The 21,550-nt window shown below is 41.1% G+C and overlaps 1 protein-coding gene across 36 annotated transcripts in view; it reads left to right on the top strand.

Moving 5' to 3' along the window:
- The window catches only part of GTDC1 (glycosyltransferase like domain containing 1), a 452,114-nt gene that overhangs the window by 14,907 nt on the left and 415,657 nt on the right, over window positions 1-21,550 (top strand). For 26 of the 36 annotated variants that reach the window (XR_010118861.1, XR_010118863.1, XR_010118864.1 and 23 more), the window contains exon 1: window positions 12,111-12,211. The exons of 1 other annotated variant lie outside the window; for it this stretch is intronic. The gene's annotated coding sequence lies outside the window, so the exon portion shown is untranslated. Of the gene's footprint in view, window positions 1-11,591; window positions 11,772-12,091; window positions 12,212-12,408; window positions 15,521-21,550 lie in introns of those variants that run through there. 9 more of the 36 variants (XM_055262051.2, XM_055262043.2, XM_055262054.2 and 6 more) reach the window with 7 other exon arrangements.

The following is a 21,550-nucleotide window of genomic DNA, read 5'->3' as shown; positions in this document are numbered from 1 at the left end:
ATTACATAAGATACTATTGTATTTAGGTGGAAAATAACATGATATAAGGATTTTCTTTAAAATATCCCAGTCATAAAAACAGCATCAAAGAAGGGAATGGGACCTAAATCAAGTGTAACAAACGTGGTGATAACTTCATGGGGACCCCTTTTAGTAATAACATTCTTCTTACTTTGGTGTATGTTTGCGAATTTTCAAAATAACAAGTTTAAAAATACCTAGTGAAGCACCTTTAAGAAGTGAATTATTCTGTGTATGTGCACCATTGACATTTAGATCCTTTCATTAGCTTTGAAAATTCCTTGAAAATTATGTCTTTTGGCAGCGGTTTTCATCCCTTCTTTTGTAATCTACTCAGTCTCATGATTTATAAAATATTTGCTTATTATTGGTGACCTGCTGTCAGTAAATTACTTTATTAAGCTCTTTCTTTGAAATATACCCCTCCTCTAACATAGCCATCTACACCCAAAGGAAAACCAAATGTTAGGAATGCAAAATAAAAAAAACGTAAAAGACTATGCTTACCTAACTTCATTTTCATGGTCATTCTTTTTAAATGCTAAAATGATATGCCACTGAAATATACCTTACTAAATGTCCTTTATAAAAAAGAAAAGAAGGCCGGGCGCGGTGGCTCACGCTTGTAATCCCAGCACTTTGGGAGGCCAAGGCGGGCGGATCATGAGGTCAGGAGATCAAGACCACGGTGAAATCCCGTCTCTACTAAAAATACAAAAAAATTAGCCGGGCGTGGTGGCGGGCGCCTGTAGTCCCAGCTACTCGGAGAGGCTGAGGCAGGAGAATGGCGTGAACCCGGGAGGCGGAGCTTGCAGTGAGCCGAGATCGCGCCACTGCACTCCAGCCTGGGCGACAGAGCGAGACTCCGTCTCAAAAAAAAAAAAAGAAAAGAAAAGAAACAATATTACTTCTCAAATATTCAAATTACTGTAAAGATGTAAAGGTACCAGATTCCCTAACACTAGTCTTCTGCTTTACCCTTGATGTTCAACTATTTTTAAAAACCCAAAGCTAGCCTAGTAAAATCCTATTTTATTTTTATTGCTCCTGTTTTCTAATAGTAACCAATCCTGGAAAACAAAGGTCACATGGAACAAAATGAGTCACTGCCCAAACTATGAAAATGCCAGTATGAACAGTTATTGTACATAAATTAGTACACAGTGTTTCACTCTCTAGCTTGGGTATGGCTAATATAGTCCATAATATGGCTAATATAGTCCATCCTCTTGATTTTTGCAATGTTTACTACAGTAATGAACAATTTGGTTAATCTGCCTGTAAAAATTCATTTTGTTTGTCCTCCAATATTTTGTACTAATAAGGATTTCCCTTTAAAAATAGCTGGTTCTGCCTCATCAACCTCAGACTTTCATTTTAAAGTGGATCTCCTAATTATAAAAACATCTAGTGACAGTCTGAACAAAAATGGCATTCTGGTTAACATTCACCATGAAAGAATATGGGTGCCTGAGTTTAGGTTACTTATTTATTTATTTATGTATTTTTGAGATGGAGTCTCACTCTGTCACTCAAGCTGGAGTGCAGTGGTGGGGTCTTGGCTCACTGCAGCCTCCGCCTCCTGGGTTCAAGCAATTCTCCCACCTCAGCCTCTCGAGTAGATGGGATTACAGGGGCATGCCACCATGCCTGGCTAATTTTTGCATTTTTAGTAGAGATAGGATTTCACCATGTTGGCCATGCTGGTCTTGAACTCCTGACCTTAGGTGATCCACCCACCTTGGCCTCCCAAAGTGCTGGGATTACAGGCATGAGCCACTATGCCCAGCCGAATGCCTGAGTTTATACCAACGCTTGCCCACCCCCAAAAAGGGAGAACATGTTAGTTATGGCATCATTTCATGTAAAACATTTGATATGGTCTTACTCTTTCAGTATACAGAGACAAATGTGGGTGCAAACCTTTCAGAGGGGAATATAATATCTGTTAAAGAGGGTCAGATAGTTTTATGCAAGTTAATTTTCAAAAGCAATCAGATCTTGAAAAGTTCTGATGATAGGCTACACCAATTGGCATTTTCTCAAATATTCTACTAAAAGAAAAGAGGGAAGCTTGATAACATCAAGATCAGCTTCCCTTTTGTAAAGTTTTCTTAAATCATAACTTCTTTTCTATAGGAACAAAAGCAGCATGGCCTAATTTCAAAATGGGGACAAATAAATACTAAATAGAACTGAAAATATTTCAATGGGTGCATTTCATATGGTTCTTCCACTCGACTCCAGGAATGTTATGTGGATTTGTTCAGTGAATTATTGAAAAAGCAACAGGAAAAAGAATACAGTACATTTTTTTTTTCTATTTGGTCTGTGAATTAAGGGAAAGGTGATGTGTTAAAACATAAGAAATGTTATTAACTCTACTCATGTGAGAAGCAAACTGTAGCTACCTTATGTATTGTTTCAAAAAAAGATTTGAGGCCGCCATAAGATTGGTTAGTATGGGCATAGTAACTGACAAAAGAGTTTCTGTAGTGCTTGAGAACCCATGAAAAGCAAATGTTCCCTGCCCTTTCTTTACGTGCATATGTAGCTTTCAAACAGTGATTTTGAGATGGTTCAATAGCAAAAACTGGCCTTCTGCTGTCAGAGAGAATGCTTCAGGGGTAGATCAGCAAATAGTATAGATCAGTGACTTCTGCCAAGTGTACGGCCTCTATAGAAGTTGTTTTTCCATCACTCCTCCACTCCATCAAAGCTTTGTGATTCATCCTTCCCATAGGTGCTGGACCCAGGTGTGTGAGGGCAGAGCCCAAAGTACACAGAAGAGGAAGTCTCTTTGTTTCAGCATTGCACACATCTGTGCAGTAACAAATGGAAAGAATTAGTGAATAATGTCACAGAAATTTAGTTGATGCACTTAAGAAGTAAATTTTAAGCAACAAATACAAATAAGTAATTAATCCGCTTCTGATTGGCAATGGACATGGGAACCATATCCAACTGAGAGCCCAAATGATGGAATATTAATGATACATGGCCATGTTGGAGAAAAGAAGAGGATTTAGGCATGGCAAGGACAAAGATATTTTATCTAGACATAGTAGGCTAAAGATTTTACTAATTCTTTAAGCGAGATTTGGAAAGTAAAGGCAGAATTGAACTACATAAAGAGCATTTTTTTCGTATCATACAATATATTATTTGTGATTTCTGTATATCGATTTGTACTTAAATGATTTATTTAGTAAATTACATTCTCCTTCTATTATCCTTTGCTACCTGTTTACAGTGCAAAGTTAAAAAATGTTTCTGCAGTTGTGAAAGAGAAATAGCTAAATCAGGTTGTGTTTGCCACGATAGGTTCACAATGCTAGCGTAGCAAATGACACCTGAGCTCTTAAACTGTTAACGGTTTACTTTTCACTCATCAGAAGTCTCTTGAGGGGTCTAGTTGCTCTCCAGGCCCATTCCCAGGGATGCAGGGCTGCTTTTTTCTTATAGCTACACCATCTGGAAAATGGGACTTCCAGGAACACAGAGGTGAGGAAAGGGGGAGTGCTCTTAAGAACCTACAGCTGGCTGGGCGCAGTGGCTCATGCCTGTAACCCCAGTACTTTGTGAGGCCTGGGCGGGCGGATCTGTTGAGGTCCGGAGTTCAAGACCAACCTGGCCAACATGGCAAAACTGCGTGTCTAGTAAATACGCAAAAATTAGCCGGGCATGTGGTGTGCTCCTGTAGTTCCAGGTACTCAGGAGGCACTGAGAATGACTTGAACCCAGGAGGAGGAGGTTGCAGTGAGCTGAGATCGGGCCACTGCACTCCTGTCTGGTTGACAGAGGGAGACTCTGTTTCAAAGAAAAAAAAAAAGAAACTAGAGCTGGAAGCAATACTCTTCATTTCTCCGCAAGCCCATTGGTTACTACTAGTTACATGGCCCCAAGCTAATGACATGAGAGGGTGGAAACTGTAAGAGAGCCATGTCATATTTGGTGGACACCACTGTTCCTGTGGCATCTGATTACTACAAGTAAGATCTGTGCTCAGAATGGCCAGACATGGTAAGCAATACCTCCTCTAGAGTTCTTTCTTGAACTGCAGAAAGCATAAAATCATGGAGGAGCTTGTAGAAAGGGTACGTTTCCAGGCCCGTATGTATAGTTCAGTTTAATAGGGTTGAGATGGGACTAGTGTTTTAATCAGGCATATCCTATTAAGATACGTGTGCTGCATGGTACACACAGAAAGAAGACTCTGCATTGAGATGCAACATAAAATTATCTTCAGGGGACTGGAATGCAAAGAAAATGAAACTAAAATTCAAAAACAAGTCTCCTGGGAAAGTCAGAGTCAACCTTCTGTTCCACTGGGAGTCCATTCTGCTCCATCGTCCTGGAAAGTTCAACAAATATCACACCAGTCCTTTGCAGGTATGAATGCAATACTGCGAAAATCTCTATGTGGAAGATAATGATAGACTAGGGCCCTTGTCCAGGCTTCTTACTTTCTCATCAGGATGTCTTCTTCTTCTTCTTCTTCTTCTTCTTCTTCTTCTTCTTCTTCTTCTTCTTCTTCTTCTCCTTCTCCTTCTCCTTCTCCTTCTCCTTCTCCTTCTCCTTCTCCTTCTCCTTCTCCTTCTCCTTCTCCTTCTCCTTCTCCTTCTCCTTCTCCTTCTCCTTCTTCTTCTTCTTCTTCTTCTTCTGCCATTTGCTCTTCTACTTGACTTGGAGAAAAAGCAATCATGGAAAACATGATGTCTGCTTCTTCTCAAAGCTGTAAAATAGGGTATTTCCCTATTTTTCTTTTCCTCTCAGATTGTTACCAAGGCATCGTGCTCATTAGTAGTTATTCTTTGGAGAGAAAATTAGAAGAAAAAAATTAGATGATAATATGGGTAATTTTAAGTGTAGGCATGCACAAAAACTTCTTGAAAATCAGGTTGCGGTCTGTGTTCTTATTTTAGATGTGCCCCTGTTAACTTTTTCTCAATAAACAGGTGCATACACTTCCCCAAGCTGTCACTGGTGTTTATTTAGCCTGTATGCTTCAAAATCTACTGATGGATAATACCCAACCAGCTTGAAGCTTGACTTTCAAAAACCAGAGACTTGAAGTTTTAATGAGATTTTCTTAAAGTGTGGTCCAATGAATTTGTTAGAATAGGAGCATCTCTCTCAAAGATACCATGAGTATCACATTTGTATGTTAATTTTAGTTCAACAAATAGGAAAAATGATTATGAGTAATAGCTCTCAGCTTTCAGATAGTTCTTTTCATGTTCAAAGTGCTTGACAAACATTAATTAAATCACTGGCAGTCAAATTAGATAAATATGTTCTCTGTATGTGCATAGCTGTACCTCCCATGCACACAGTCTTCTAAATCACATCACGGCAGATCAAACAATTTTTTTTTTTTTTTTTTGCCATCTGAACTTGGTTGGCTGACACTGATTCCAAGCAACAGATAATTGCTGGAAGGGCTAATCATGAGGAGAGATTATGTAAGCTTTCTTTGGTTTTAAACGAAAACATGAATTTATCCTTGATAAAAGGTACAGGATGAACCACAGTATGAAACACTTCTGTCTCTAGGCCGTAAGGTAACAATGACAAAGCAAATTCTCTCGCATTATAGTGTTGGAATAGCTAAACCCTAATTTAAAGAGATCGTTTCATCAACAGGGAGTACATTTTATGCTTCCTGGGCTACTGATGTTTTTGGCCTCTTTCAGCACCAATAACAAGAAGGCTTTTAAAGCTAAATATGGTGTTGATTTCAGCAATATGGTAATTGTTCATTAATGCTAAGGATCCTTGGTCACTACTGACTTGAGAAGCACTTGGGCCGGCAAATTAAACATAGTAAATTTCATAATTATTTTTAGAATCACTTACACTTATTTTTCCTTCATTGAATTTAATGAAGTTTTCCAAACCATCCCAAGAGATTAACTGGCCCCAGTGGATTTTAAAATGAAGTATATTCCAAATAAAAAAGAGTGCTAATAGCATTTCATTTTTCAGTAATGCCTAACAAATTAACACACTCTACCCACCGACATCATACAATCGGGAGAAGGCATGCACATGCATGTGTGGACACAGCTTAGCCAGAGGCAGGCTTGCTTTCCTTGAGGTGCTCAATTGCATTGCTACAAATGGAGGGGCCTTAGGTTTCTCCTTCCACTCTGCCAAACTAGTTTCGTCTGTTTCTAGGGAAGAAAAGTAATCATTGTCTGGCAGTTGGCGGGGCAAAAGAACATCTAGTTCAACTGAGTTGTCTTCTTCCAGGTTGCAATAGTTGCACTTGGATTCATGGTATCTGTATATGTGCATCTCACAGAATGGTATCAGTTTCTCTTTATAAGCCTAATGTCTGGGTGATTCCCCTTCTTTATTAATGAAAACCTGGAATTCAGTGACAATGTGTGATGTGTCTGAGGTCCAACCCAGAGCCCACATGGTTTAGACTTAACAAACGGCAATCATGGAGCCAGAACTGACGTGATACTACGTTTGCCTCAGTGTTTCTACAGTTAGCTTCTTGCCATATCTCAGGAATAAAAGTAAACTTTCTGTAATTACATTTAGAGCAAGGAGTCATTGATGTGACTGCATTTTGGCCCAGAAAAGCATATCAGATACATCTCTAATACATTTGTTTTCCCCTCAGTATGGAGAAAAAAAGTTAGACTTGATGGGAGCATTTAAATGGATTTAGAAATTCAACAGTATTTGGGCTGGGCGTGGTGGTTCACGCCTGTAATCCCAGCACTTCGGGAGGCCAAGGTGGGCAGATCATGAGGTCAGGAGATCAAGACCATCCTGGCTAGCATGGTGAAACCCCGTCTCTACTAAAAATACAAAAAAAAATTTAGACAGGCATGGTGGCACACACCTGTAGTCCCATCTACTTGAGGGGTTGAGGCATGAGAATCGCTTGAACCCGGGAGGCAGAGGTTGCAGTGAGCCGAGATCGCACCACCGCACTCCAGCCTGGGCGACAGAGCCAGACACCAAAAAGAAAAAAAAAATTCAATAGTATTTCAAAATATACATGGCCTTAGAAGGCACATAAAATACACATATCCTTTTGCACACTTTGATTTGTACTGGTTTTTATAGTCAGAAAGTTCACTGCTTCCCTTTCCTCACTTCTTACCGCCTCATTCTATGGAAACTCTTCTCTTGGAGTTCACACGTGACATCTTGTTGCTAAGTATACTAGCTTTTCTTTGATACAAATTCTCCTTGACCTTTCTCCTACATTGGACACTATGGACTCTTTCCAACCAATACTGCCTACCACTCCTCTGAAATACCCAATACTCAATTTTGACCATTTTAATCTTCCTTGCTAGCCTTGCCATCAACCTTGCCTACCTCACATCGCCACCTGCCTAGATTATTATGCAAGCTTCCATCTGGTCTTCCAGGTCCTAATTTCTCCTTCCTTGAATCCAGAATGCCAAAGTGACTAATCTTCCAAATATCTATATATCTATATATAGATATTTAGTTTTTTTTTTTTTTTTTTTTTTGAGATGGAGTCTTGCTCTGTCGCCCAGGCTGGAGTGCAATGGCATGGTCTTGGCTCACTGCAAACTCAAGCGATTCACCTGCCTCAGCCTCCTGAGTAGCTGGGATTACAGGCGTGTGCCATCATGCCTGGCTAATTTTTGTGTTTTTGTAGAGACAGTTTTACCATGTTGGCCAGAATGGTCTTCAACTCCTGACCTCAGGTGATCTGCCCACCTCGGCCTCCCAAAGTGCTGGGATTACAGGCGTGAGCCACCGCGCCTGGCCCAAATATCCATATCTTAACCTGCCCTCAAAATCCCTTCTTACCCACAAGGCCTTACTTACCTCCTCTGCTTCCTTTCCTTCACGTTCCTCCTAGATCCGTACACTCCAGACACACTTGGCTTTGTTATAGTGTTAAATGCACAAAGTTTAACCCCTTCTTAGGGCTGTACACTGGCTTACTGTCCGCCTGTACTACTCCTCTCTGGATCATCCATGACTGGTTGTTTCTTTCATTCAAGTGATAGTTTAAGTGTTCCTCAGAAAGGTCAGTCCTATCCCCCTACACATGCATTCGGACACCTTTGCCCTTTATTTTCTTCAGAGCATTTTTTTTTTTTTTTTTTTGAGACGGAGTCTCGCTCTGTGTCACCCAGGCTAGAGTGCAGTGATGCGATCTCGGCGCACTGTAAACTCCGCCTCCCAGGTTAACACCATTCTCCTGCCTCAGCCTCTCGAGTAGCTGGGACTACAGGCACCCTCCACTACACCTGGCTAATTTTTTGTATTTTTAGTAGAGATGAGGTTTCACCGTGTTAGCCATGATGGTCTCGATCTCCTGACCTCGTGATCCGCCTGCCTCGGCCTCCCAAAGTGCTGGGATTACAGGTGTGAGCCACTGCGCCCGGCCCAGAGCACCTGTTACTCTTATAGTTGTATACTTACTTGTTCTTCTCTGTCTCTCCTGAACGGAATGTAACCTCAATAGGAATAGGAGCTTTTTATTTTACTAATTTATCTCCAATACCTAGAATGGTGCTTAAAGATTAACAAAAATGTGCTGAATAATGAACTTTATAGATCATATCACTTCCAATCCATTCAACACTATTCCTCCCTGTTTCTATATAAACATACCTTCCAGTCCACATATGCTGTTCTCACTGTCCATGGAATTTACTCTCTATTGTGTCAGGTGCTTTGGACTTTTTTCTTCAACCAGATTTTAAAGCTTCTGAAAGGCAGAGGCCCTTCCCTTTTTATACTTTTCTAGGCTTCCACACCTAGCAGAGTTCTGAGTAGAAACATACCAAACTGCATTTGGTACTTATTTAACAAACACTTATTGATTTATTTTCTACTGTAATATTATATGGTGGATTACTGAGCACTTTCACATCAGTGGGGCTGAAGTAGAAATAAAAATTAGCTGACCATAAAACACCAGCAAGGACAGGGACAGGGCGAGCGTTTCCTTTTTTACCTGCTAATTCTATTTAACCAGTAAACTACAGTTTTCTGGAATGAGTTTGTGACGATGAGATTCTACCTTGGGAAAATGTCTGGCTTCCTCATCTATCAATTTAGAGGCTGTACCAGTGAGTGTTGATCATCTCCCAACTCTAAGGTGCCAAGGTCTGTATATCCTGTTACTGACTCTTGCCACAATCCTAAAGTCATCTTGGACTTCATTCTCGTCTTTGATTCTTATATATACTCAGTGAACCCAAGTCTTACCTTAGTTGCATCTATGACCAACGATTCTTTTAAATTCTATTTGCCTCATTAGAACTAGACAAGGTTATGGTCCCCCTGTCTTGTCCTCCTTTCCCCATTGCAAGTCCACCCAGATGATTTCCTATTAGAATAAATATCTCAGGCTCACATTTAGGCCCCTTATCAATGATCCTACTCTATTATTTCAGCTAGTTTTCTGTTGTTTCTAAAATGAATCTCCTGTTTCACCTCAGCTGATCTCCTATCTTTTCCTTGGTTATTGATGTGCTTATTTTCTTACCTCCTTTGTTCAAGCAATTTCCTTTACCCTTTTTCTCCATAAGGCAACCTAAATTCTAAATTTCACTTTCTGTCCTTTTTTTGTTGTTATTGTTAAGAAGTCTTCCCTTAATTTACATGGATTATTTTCCATCTTAAAATTGGTAATTTACAATCGAATCCTTCATTAGTAGTGTTGAATTATCATTTTGTGTTTCACATTTTACCTTCTCAGTGATGTTGTAATTTTCTTGGCAATAGGGTCTTAATAATTCTTACAAGTAGGCACAGACCTTGTCACCATCGAGGATGAATGCATTTGGTTGGTTCATGGCTCCGGAGGTCTGGCCAGAATTGCCTGGATCATGCAAATGAACCCTGACTGAGATGAAAGTTGTGCAACAGGAATCCTTGAAACCAGTGGGACAAAACAGCTTCTGACAGAAATACCTTCCTAGCTAATGCCAAGTGCAATTTCATACATCACTCAGACCATGTAGGCAAAGCTGCAAAGTCAAGGAATTTTGATGTTGAATAGCTTTATATAAGTGTTAACTATTAATATGAGCCAGATGCTGGCAGGTATGTGAAACAGAAAGTCTGAGTTTGAACCCTGGCTTTGTTTCCAATTAAGCTGGGTAATATTGGGTAGACAACTTACCCTCTCTGGGCTTCAGTTCTTAATCAGATTAAAAAAGAACTAAAAATTTTTTTTCATTTTAAAATGAAAGGATTAGACTCCCAATTATTTTAAGGACCAGTTTAATTATAAAATTATGTAATTCTATTTTTAAAACAATGAAATGGCAGCCATAAACTTTAGGATTTTTCAGATATTGTGGTTTGATTTAGAATTTTTCCATTTTACAATGGGTTTATCTGGATGTAACCCCATGGTAAGTTGAGGAGCTTCTTACGACTTATGATGGGGTTATGGTTTCTACTGAATGCATATACATTTCATATCATCCTAAAGTTGAAAATATTGGAAGTCAAGGACCATCTGCTGTATTGCTAGCATTAAATGCAATTTTGGCTTACAATATTTTTAACCTACATTGTGTTTATTGGGAAGTAACCCCATCGTAAGTGGAGAAGCATTTTGTATTTTATTCTGTGTAATAGGATTTACTAGTTTCATGTGTAGTCAGAACACTCACTTTCAGGGTTTGGCATTTACTCTTTTCTGTTTCTCAATTTGTGTGAAAGTGGATGGACGGATGGTTTATTAGGCTTTCAAATGCTTACAATGCTGTTGTTCAGTTCAACAATGGTTTTAAACTTTGTCCAAACAGAGTTGGATTTTGTTTAGAACGGAAGATAGTTTCGACGCACCAATTTAAGGATAAGAATGTTTACTCACATAACTTAAAGCAACTTGTGGATATAACTACAAAGGCCTAATCGATTTCCTTTATTTTGGTATGTTTCTTAACTCATTTCCGCATCACAGCCTAACTCTTCCAAGTTGCAGTTTTAAAAATGAAGTTACTTAATAAACCAGACATCCAGTTATATTTGCATGCTTTGCCTTCGCCAGTCATTTAACCTACAACCTCCTTCCAGATACAAAATCCTTTACTTTAGAAAGGATCCTTTACTTCAGAAAGGAATTTAAAGAAGGGACACATTCCTCATTTTACAGTCAAGAACACCTGGGACTTCCTGGTACTCTTTCTACTATGTATTCTATAAATAAAAGAGCTAAAGTGAAATTAGGTCGCAGCGAAAAAACATCCAACATTTGTGAATTTTAAGCCCCAAAAGAAAATCCCATTCCTTGAAATTCAAGTGGCAATGAGAATATTATTGCATAAGGAAAATATAGATGGAACTATGCAAGTCAAAAAAAGGTCTCCACTGCTGTCGCTTTGCTTTGTGATTTTTAATTACTCAATGTGACTCTCTTCGTGTAAATGGGACCGCGAACATGCAATTATTGAATACTCAAACTGCATCATTAGTGTGTGGAGTAGTCAGAACCGAAAGGACGCGAAAAATGGAGATAAAGGAAAGCATGAGCCTTGCCAGGAGGGAATCGAGGGGGTCCAGAGGGAGGGATATTAAGAGGCATTGGCAAAGCAGCTGTGGAGGAGGTACAGGCTGCAGAGCAAGTAGAGGTGTCGGCAAGAGAGCCGGGAACCCGCACAGGGGCCCTGAGGCTCTAGCAGGCCGGGGAGTAGACCGGGAAAGGAGATGCGACGGGCCGGCTGGAAAACTGCAGCAGGAATCCGAGGTCGACCAGACCTTCCAGAAAGAAAGAGAAGGTGACTATGCGAGCTTAGAACAGGACTAGGAGGTTGGGGAAAGACTACGAAAAAGCTGAAGGGGCGGCCAGGGTGCTGACGAGATAGGAAAGGGCGCGCAGGGAGGTGGGGAGCAGAGCGAGGCCGGGGGACAGTGGGCAGGTGCGAGGAGCCGAGCCCGCAGGCCGGGGCGGACCGACACGCGCGGGCGGGAGCGGCCGCTGACTCAGGGACCTTGCGCCAGCAGAGTCCGGGCGGCGCAGAGAGGCGGAGCCTCGATTGCGCGGGCGGGCCGAGGGGCGGGACCAGCGCCTGACGCGCCCGGAGGCCGCGGCGGCCGCGGGCCGGGAGGGGCGGCGGCATCCGCGGCGGCCGCGGGGGAGGGGCACGGCGTCAGCGCGTCGCCGGCTGGGCCGCGCCGGTGGCAAGGAGGGAGAGACAAGGAGGAGGAGGAGGAGGAGGTGAGTAGGCTCCGGGCTGGGGAGCCGCGCGGGCCGGCGGGGAGGCGGGGAGCGCGGCCCCTCCCCTCCCCGGCGCCCGCCTCGCGGGGCCGCGCTGCGCGGAGCTCCCAGAGGGGCAGCAGCGGCGGCTGCGGCGCGGGGAGCCGGGGGCGGGGGGTGTGGGGGAGGCGGAGCTGAGAGCTGCGCGCTTCCCGGGCGCACGCGCTGCGCTGCCTGCGCCGCCGTCCGCACCGCGCTCGGAATGGGGCGTCCAGGCCGTGGCGTTTTGTTCCTTCTGCAAACTGGTCGTGTTCGAATTGCGTTTTCTTGGTGCCTACACGTCGTGCGTGCTGGTTTTCCGCAGCCCGGCGCTCCGCTTCTTCCTCGCGCAGGCTGCGAGGACGGGTGGGGGCACGTCGCCCTCGCGCGGGAGAAGGGAGGCCGGGCGCCCGGGTTGGCCTGAGTTGGCTGGGGTGCTTCGCCGACCACCAGGCTGCCCGGCGCTTGACCCCTTGCGGTGCGAGCCCCAGGCCTTCCTGAGGGAAAGCTTCGCTTCTGGCTCCTAGTCGCCCTCAGTTACCAGACCTCCCCAGCGCCCCACTCCCCTCTGCCAGCCGAGTGTGAAGACCCTCACTGTGCCCCCCACCCCGGAATCCCTCGTCTGAGGATTAAGCACATAACTTCCCATTTTCATCGGGATCCAGACAATCCAATTCTGTCCAGGTGGAAAGATTCTCTGAATTTAAGTCTTGGGAATGCAGCAGCGAAATTTAACCTTTAGTCCCGAAGTAGTTTTTTTGCCTTCTCTCGCACATACAACTTTTAGAGTCTTCTGACAACTGTGCTGCTTTAGGTTATCTTGAGATTAAGTTAATGCCTTGAGGCCGTGTGATGGGAGGTTCAAAGAGAAGGCTTTTACAGCTTTGCTTCCACCTGTATCGCAGTTTGAAATGGAAAACGTGAGTTGATGATGATTTTCCATACGAGATGGATTTCAGTTTGCAGCCCCGGCTGCCGTGGCTCACTTGGTTATTTGGTGCCTACCCCTGAAGTTGATTTTAAAGCTTAAAGTAGTGGTTAGGTAAAGGAGCTGCTGAAAAAGTTGTTCAGTACAATTCAATAGAGCCATTCTATTGGCTTCTATTAACCTGTTTAACCTTAAGCTTTAACCATGACAGGAGTTTCATGTAGGAACCCACATACCAAGTGAAATATTGAATTTTAATTAGTGCGTTCCAGGTCTGACTTGGATTAGATTCTTCTCGGCTCCCACTCCCTTTTGGTATACATTTTCCTTAGGGTCCTGTACTGTATTTAATGAAACAGTTTTAGTATTGAGGGTTAGAGAAGTACCCCTTGAATCACGAAACTTTCTTTGACATGCTTGAAAACAATGAGTAGGTAAAATCTGAAGCATGATACTTGCAATAAGGTAGGAAATAGTAAGTTTTTTAACATCACCAGTTCGCAAAGGTTAAAATGGCTTCTTTAGTCTTGATTTGAAAATTGTGTTGACATTTTAATCTTACGCATCACAGAAGTACAGAATTTTCGATCTGTAAGGGACATTAGCAGTATAATCCAATCCCATTATTTTATACAGAAATTAAGAATCGAAGACAGTTTCTTGATGAGATTTAGCAGGAGCTGAATAGAACTAGTAGTCTTAACTAAACACTTAACTAGGTAATTCAGACCTCTTCTATTCTTGTACTAAAGTTTGTTTGATTATGGTATCTTAAAAAGCCAAGTAATTAACTCTATTAAATTTTTTTTCTTAATTTATGATTCGGACCCATTAGATTAAAATGCCATAAATTGTACATAGTTAGAAAGTATTTACATTCTATCAGTTTAAACATTACTTTCCAGTTTTTTTGAATTAGCAATTATCTTGCCCTTCAAGAATCGATTCATATTTTTGATTTGGATAGCCTACGTCACTTCCAGCAGATTGGTATTTTAAGAGTCTTAGAGTTATGGTGTATATAAACCTTGATTTAGTCGTGTGTCTAATGACAGGTATGTTCTGAGAAATGTGTACTTGTGGGAGCATCATAGAATGTACTCACACACCTACATGGTATAGCCTACTTCACACCTAGGCTATATGGTATAGCTTATTAGTCCTGGGCTACATTCCTGTGCAGTATGTTACTGTACTGAATACTGTGCTTAAACACACCTAAACTTAGAAAAGGTACAGTAAGAATACGGTATTATAATCTTATGGGACCACAGTTGTATATTCGGTGTTTTGTTGACTGAAATGTCATGTGATGCATGACTATCACTTAGGAAGGGAAATCCCTTCACATGTAATAATCTAATTCCAGCATGCCCAATCTCACATTTCCAAGTGGGCCTCAAATGCATGAGTCCTGAAGTTCTTGCTGTGGTGAGATGAATTTTTTACATCCCAGAGCACAGTGTGTAGTGTAGGCATTTAGTAAATACTTGTTGGCCTGTGTGCACTTTCCTGGTAGGCGCTTCGTGAAAGTTCGGCTATGTCCTACTCATCTGTGTATACCTGTTATCATGTGTAGTGGGTACTCTTTAAATGCTTATGATCTTGTTGGGCTTAATCTAATTTTTGAAGGTAGCAGAGTGCCTGGAAGTCCTGAACAATGATATAGTAAACTTGAAATAACTCAGTTCCTTTTTTGTGTTGAACTAGGTACGCTGGTTAGGTTGAATTCCAATATTGAAAGAGGTAGCAGGTGTCAGATACTTTAGAAAAATTGGGGGAAGAAACTTAACACTGCGAATTTTGTTCTGTAACTTATGTTAGTCACTCTGATATTGGGAAAGAACATTAGTAATAGAACACCTTAGGTGAGCTAAAATAATAGATGTTTCCACGAGAGCAAAGTGTGACAACATGAATTGAGTGACCCTCTGATTGTTACCATAGGCCACATTTTACAATCTTGGTTTTATTTTATAAGGATATGTTTTTCAGCATATAGACCTTTGTAAGGAACGTAACTTTCAGAGTTCGGACTACCTTGGCAAATTGTCCCAAATGATATTTTAAGTGATTTTAGGTTGTATTTGATATGTTATGCTTCTTGTTGGTATTACATGAAGAACACTGTGTGTTCTTTTACTTGTATTCTTACCTCCTCTTCTTCTTTTATTTAATATCAGAATAATAGCATGTTTTTTATTTTATTTTTTTTTTTTGAGGCAGAGTCACACTCCGTCACCCGGGCTGGATTGCAGTGGTGTGATAGCAGTTCACTGCAGCCTCTGCCTCCCTGGTTCAAGCGGTTTCCTGCCTCAGCCTCCTGAGTAGCTGGGATTACAGGAATGCGCCACCACGCCTAGGTAATGTTTTTTGTGTTTTTAGTACTGATGGGGTTTCACCATGTTGGCCAAGCTGGTCTCAATCTCCCGCCTTGGGTTCCCAAAGTGTTGGGATTATAAACGTGAGCCACTGTGCCCTGCCTGGTTATTTAAAAAAAAAAAAACTGAGGAAAATTTTCAAGCATTTCTCTTGGAAGTACAAACCAACACTCCATTCTTTGAATCTCCGGAGTAAAATTTGGGCTGACCAGTTGCAGAGCCAATTCTATAGGCTGATTCCTAGTTGAACATGTGGAGTCATAGAGGTAATACCTTCCATAGGGACGTCTTTGAACTACTTTCATTTTTTTTCGACTAATATTACTGAAAGCAGTTGTACGGTAGAGTAGGATGGTGTTGAATTTATAGGAAGCAAATCAGCTCACATCTATCATTGCTGGTTCTGATGTCAGTCCTAGTCTGCCTGGCCTACTCACTGCCAGGTCAGTTTCTTCTCTTCAGACCGAAGATATTTTAAGACGTCTGTCACCTACAACAGGAAGGATCTGGGATTATTCTGGTGCCCTGAGCACCCATTGCTCACAAAGGTGTGCTGTCTCACCATATCCTTGAGATGTACTCAGTTTGCCTGCAGATTTTCATTTTTAAAGCACTTTTCTCATAAGGAGTTTTGAAATAATGACAAACACCTTAACTAAGTGTGTGTGAGGCATGTAGAATATTTCAAAATAGTTATAGATGGAGTTAGGATATAGAATCAGGCAATTAGTAAGAATAGCTAGTGCTTTTCCCCTATGCTCTGTAGGATCACACAAGTCATTTAAACAGATGATAATTTTTTTTGAGTATTTAAAAAATAACCAGAGCCAGGCGTGGTGGCTCATGCTTGTAATCTCAGCACTTTCGGAGGCCAAGACTGGTGGATCACCTGAGGTAAGGAGTTCGAGACCAACCTGGCCAACATGGTGAAACCCCATCTCTACTAAAAATGCAAAAATTAACCGGGCGTGGTGGCAGGTGCCTGTATTCCCCCGCTACTCGGAGGCTGAGGCAGGAGAATGGCTTGAACCTGGGCGGCGGAGGTTGCAGTGAGCCGAGATCGCACCACTGCACGCCAGCCTGGGTGACAGAGCGGGACTCCATCTCCAAAGAAAATAAAAAAAATAATCAGAGAAGCAATTCCACAGTCTTTCCTTAGTAAGTTATAAATAGTCCATAGAATTTATGTTTCTTGGGTGATTTCTTTTTGTATTTCAGGTCCTTTGTGGAACTGGAACCTTGTCTTAAGCCTGTTTAGGCACCCTAACAGCTTGGTCTCCCTCTCCTTGCTATCTCCCCTACCCTTAGGGAGCTGGGACCTATTCTTATCCATAGTTAGGTGGTTGGGGTCTTGCAGAGCCAAGATCCTGTGATACTGTTTTCTGGACTCACACTCACCAGATTGACCCTTTAGATACTGAGATCTAGGCTCCGTGGCTATTATAATTTGAACCTTTTTGAGGGTCAACATTTCATTTGCGTCAGGGACTCTGGGACACCCTGGATTCATCCAGTCATGAGTTAGAACACCTTTCCTGACTAGCCAGCTGTTGGATTCTTTGCTTTCTTAGTGGAGACACTTAAGGGTGTCTCCCATAAATTGGTGATTTGTATGCAGTTCAATGGTAGCTCGTTATTTTTCAAGTGTTTAATTTTCTGCCTTCTTCTCTTAGTTTTGAGCTTTCATTTGTTCAGGTATTGGGGTTCTCACGACCCCATGTTTAGGTTCTATTAATTTGCTGGAGTGACAGATGAAGAGACATGTGGGGCGCGGTATGGGGGAAGGAGTGCAGAGCTACCCTGTGATCTGAGTGCATCGCTCTCCAGGAACCTCCAGTGTTCAGTTATCTGGAAGCTCTCTGAACTCAGTTCTTTTGGGTTCTTGTGGAAACTTTATGACAGCATTCCTTCCTCCAGGGTATAGAATGGGATCCTCTGTGGGTTGGGGGGCGGGGCGTGGGAAAAGCGATTAGAGTCCTGTCTTGGGGCAGGAGAAGGTCAGAGGCTTTCCCTGGGGCCTAACACACCCAACATTGTAGCAAAAGACTGGATCGAGGGCTGTGGTAGTGATGAGCCAGGAACCATGCGTGGAATCTTCCTCTCTCTCGCATGTTTCTCTCTCTGTGTGTGGTATGTATAAAATAACATCACAGGTATCTATTACACATTCCTCGAGCATGGTCATTATCTGTCTTTACATCTAGATCGTGTGTACCCCAGGGTGGGAACTGAATCTGTCCAGTTCCCTGGAGGTGTCCTTAGCACTCAGTACAGTGCCTGGCATATAGCAGGTGATACATATAGATTAGATATAAATTTCTCCCAACAATAAGTTCTGTTATCAGTGTGGGAAGCCAGTGTTCGTATAGAAGTTTAAAATTAATTCAAGAAGCTTAGACGTTTCATTGTCATCATTAGTACTGGAGAGTCTGTGTTTTTTCTTTTCTTTTTTTTTTTTTTGAGACAGAGTCTTGCTCTGTCATCCAGGCTGGAGGGCAGTGGCGCGATCTTGGCTCACTGCAAGCTCCACCTCCCGGGTTCACGCCATTCTCCTGCCTCAGCCTCCCGAGTAGCTGGGACTACAGGTGCCCGCCAGCATGCCCGGCTAATTTTTTGTATTTTTAGTGGAGACGGGGTTTCACCGTGTTAGCCAGGATGGTCTCCATCTACTGACCTCGTGATCCGCCGGCCTCACCCTCCCAAAGTGCTGGGATTACAGGCGTGAGACACTGCACCTGGCCAAGTCTGTGTATTTTAAATTATAGGCATATCCATGTAAAAAATGGCATCAGTCACCTGACAGGACATTTAATTAAGAAGAAAAGGTATATAATTTTCACTATGTTGTCTTGTAAGGCATTGGAGATTTCAGTTTTTCATGAATTTGATTAATATGTATATATTATCTTATATTTCTTACAATTAGTTTTATTATGAAGAAGTGAGTTTAATGGCCCTATTTTTGTTCATTAGTAATTATATACTAAAGAGTAAATTCTCATTAAAAGGCCCTTAAATGCCTGCTCGTAAAGAAGAGAGACCTCTTTGATTTTGTTCTCTATACGATCCCAGTTATTGTATTGAGGCAAATCATCAAACTCTTTAGTAGTCTAAACCTTTAATTTGGTTTCAGAACAGTAGTCATGTATTGAACACCCAAATTACCATGTCTTTAACAAGTAATGCAAACCCTCCTTATTAAAGACGCAATGACTGCAACTTTTTTTGTAAAATTTCTTGTGCTAATTTTTTAAAGAGGACTTTTGAATTAACTTTCTTGTGAAGGCCAAAATCTTATACTTTTAATGGTAGTGGAGTGTGTGTAAATGTGTAGAGGCGAGGGGGTGGTAATTTTTGTAGTGGTATTTTTAAGTGGACAGTTTACTAATTATGTTGAGGTAAACACTTCACAACTCTAAAAGGAAAACTTCAATTATCTGAATGAAATGAGGTATGTGAACTTAATTCAGATAAGTGGGGGAATCTGTGGTGTAAGTGATGCATGTCAAGGGACATGACCTCAATCTTGATTTTTTTTTTTTTTTTCTTTTTCTGTATATCTGTTAACTGCTTACGAGATTGTGATTCTTTTAGGTCATGTTAGGAATCATTCATGGGGGAGGTAAAAGTTGCTCTATAGTTTTGTTTTTTCTTTGCTACATAGGAATCCAGAGTGTGGTATTCTGTGACGAGTATAATTGCTCATCTCTCCCCTGCACTGCCTGCTGTTTTAGGTGGTACACCACAGCCTTCCATTTTGTCACCTTCCTGTCAAACGTGTGTGGGACTCCTTAAGAATACAAGTTGTTTGAAATTAAAGCCACAGTCCTCTGTCCAATCTCAAGATGTTTATAATTCCTAAAAGTTGAGTTATAGCAGGTTATAAAAGATATGGGATTGAGGTAGAGGAACCGTGATTCCTTCTCTGTCCTCTTTTGGGTTTAAATATTAAGCAGCTATTTTGCAGTGTAGGCCCTTAAAATAGAAACAAAGGGTTGGGGCATGATGCCTAGCCTTTATAGATCCTAACTTGAAATGAAAATTTTATGGATTGATTAGAGTTTTAGGAAAATGATTATCTGCTGCAAATTACTAAGGTTTGCAGCATTCCTGGGCTCCTGGCATCTGAAAGCTATTGTGTAATCTGTGGAGAGCCTGTGTAGGTGTGATGACATTGTCTTCTAGACTTTTTTTTTTTCTTTTTTAAATGGAAGCAAGCATGTCTCAGCCACAGAGATGTGTACCGACACCTTATAAGTGAATTTACTTTTTTCTTTACTCAAAGCACCTGAAAACATGGCTCTTTATTTTCAGTGTGCACCAGCTTCCTTTTCACCTCTTGGTCTTTAAGATACAAGGTGATTCATATCTTGATTACCTTGGGTAGGTGGGTATGATATCAGCAAGCTCTGTGTCCGGACCTTGTGAGCAATTCTTAGGTCATTGCCTGAGGCCTTCTTAAATATATGCAGGCAATGTGACTGCAGATTTTGGGTTTCACAGTCAGTCCAGATTGATTTAGATTCTGGGCCATTTATGAGCAGCAAGCCTTTGTGGGGAGTTAGTAATTGCTCCGAGTTTCAGTTTTCTCCTATCTGATGGAGGAATTAGTCTTTTTTAGAGTTACCTTTTTTTTTTTTTTTTTTAGTAACTTAGTTGTATTAATCTGTTGTCGTATTCAAATAGTGTGAATTAATGAACTATCTAGAGCAAATCATTTTAAAAGGAAGTAGGTTTTGTACTATTTAAAGACAGAGGTAATCAAATTAGTAAAAATCTTTCCAAATAGGGGTCTTACTCAATTGACTTTAAAACTGTATAAGACTCTTGTAGTTATCAGTTTATTTATATACAAATAATACAGTCCTGCGTGGTATAGCAAGGCAGAGTATGTATTGTATTCTGTAGTCAGACAGACTTGTACTGGATGATTCATCACTTTCCACTTGGGTAACCTTGGGCAGGATACTTTACACTATTTGCTTCAAAGTTTTAGTCTGTAAAACTAGTAATGAAGATTTAAAGACTAGAGATGTAAAGAACAATAAAGGGTAATAAGGACAGTAAAAAGGTGGTTGTGAAGACTTAAGAGTAAGGTATGCAAAATACTTGGTTATGCCTGAATCCAATAAATACTGATAGTTGCTGTTGTAACCTTGGACAAGTAACTTCACCTTTCTTCATCACAGGTTTCCTTATCTGTAGCATAAGTATGCAGCTAACTAATAGGTTTCGTATGAGGATTAAATGAGATAATACATGTAAGTGCTCACTAAATATTAATTGCTATTGTTATTTATATAAACAAATTGGACCAATTTTTGAGTTCAAGAATTCATACACATATTTAGTATATTTATTATATGGGGGATATTCACTGTGGATTTGGGGATGGTGACTTATTCATAGCTTTTAGTGTTTCCTTAAGATAACAGTTCACAAATTGTGATGTACAAATCCCTAGGGATCACTGAGACCCTTTGAGGAGTGTCCATGAGGTAAAAACCATTATCATAGTAACACTAACTTTTTGCCTTTTCTACTGCTTTGACATTTGCCCTGCTGGTGTAAAAGCAATGATCGATGAAACTAAGCATTCTAGAAATTAAATGGCAGTGAGACCCAACTGTACCTAGTAATCATGGTATTCTTCACAGCTGTGCATTCACAGAAAAAAAGAAAAAGCCACTTTCACTTAAGAATGTCCTTGATGAAGTGATAACAATTGCTAATTGATTTAATTTTGACCCTTAAGCATACTTTGTTTTAATATTTGGTGTGATGAGATACGAAATGTGCAAAAAGCATTTCTGCTGCATATCCAGAGTACATTGCCTGTCTAGAGGAAAAATCCATATGTGATTTTTCTTTTTGAGTTGCTAGTGAAACTAGCCAAATTTTGCATGAAGCATCATTTTTACTTGAAAGAATGAATACCAAACTGTGATTATTTAGACTTAGAAATTTGGCAGTCATTTTCTTGAAAATGAACAAAGTGAGCCTGTCACTTCA

This window comes from Symphalangus syndactylus, chromosome 22 (assembly GCF_028878055.3).
Source record: "Symphalangus syndactylus isolate Jambi chromosome 22, NHGRI_mSymSyn1-v2.1_pri, whole genome shotgun sequence".
NCBI classification, from domain to species: Eukaryota; Metazoa; Chordata; class Mammalia; order Primates; family Hylobatidae; genus Symphalangus; species Symphalangus syndactylus.
Note: the sequence above shows the minus strand (reverse complement) of the source record. Positions and strands in the feature narration are given on the sequence as shown.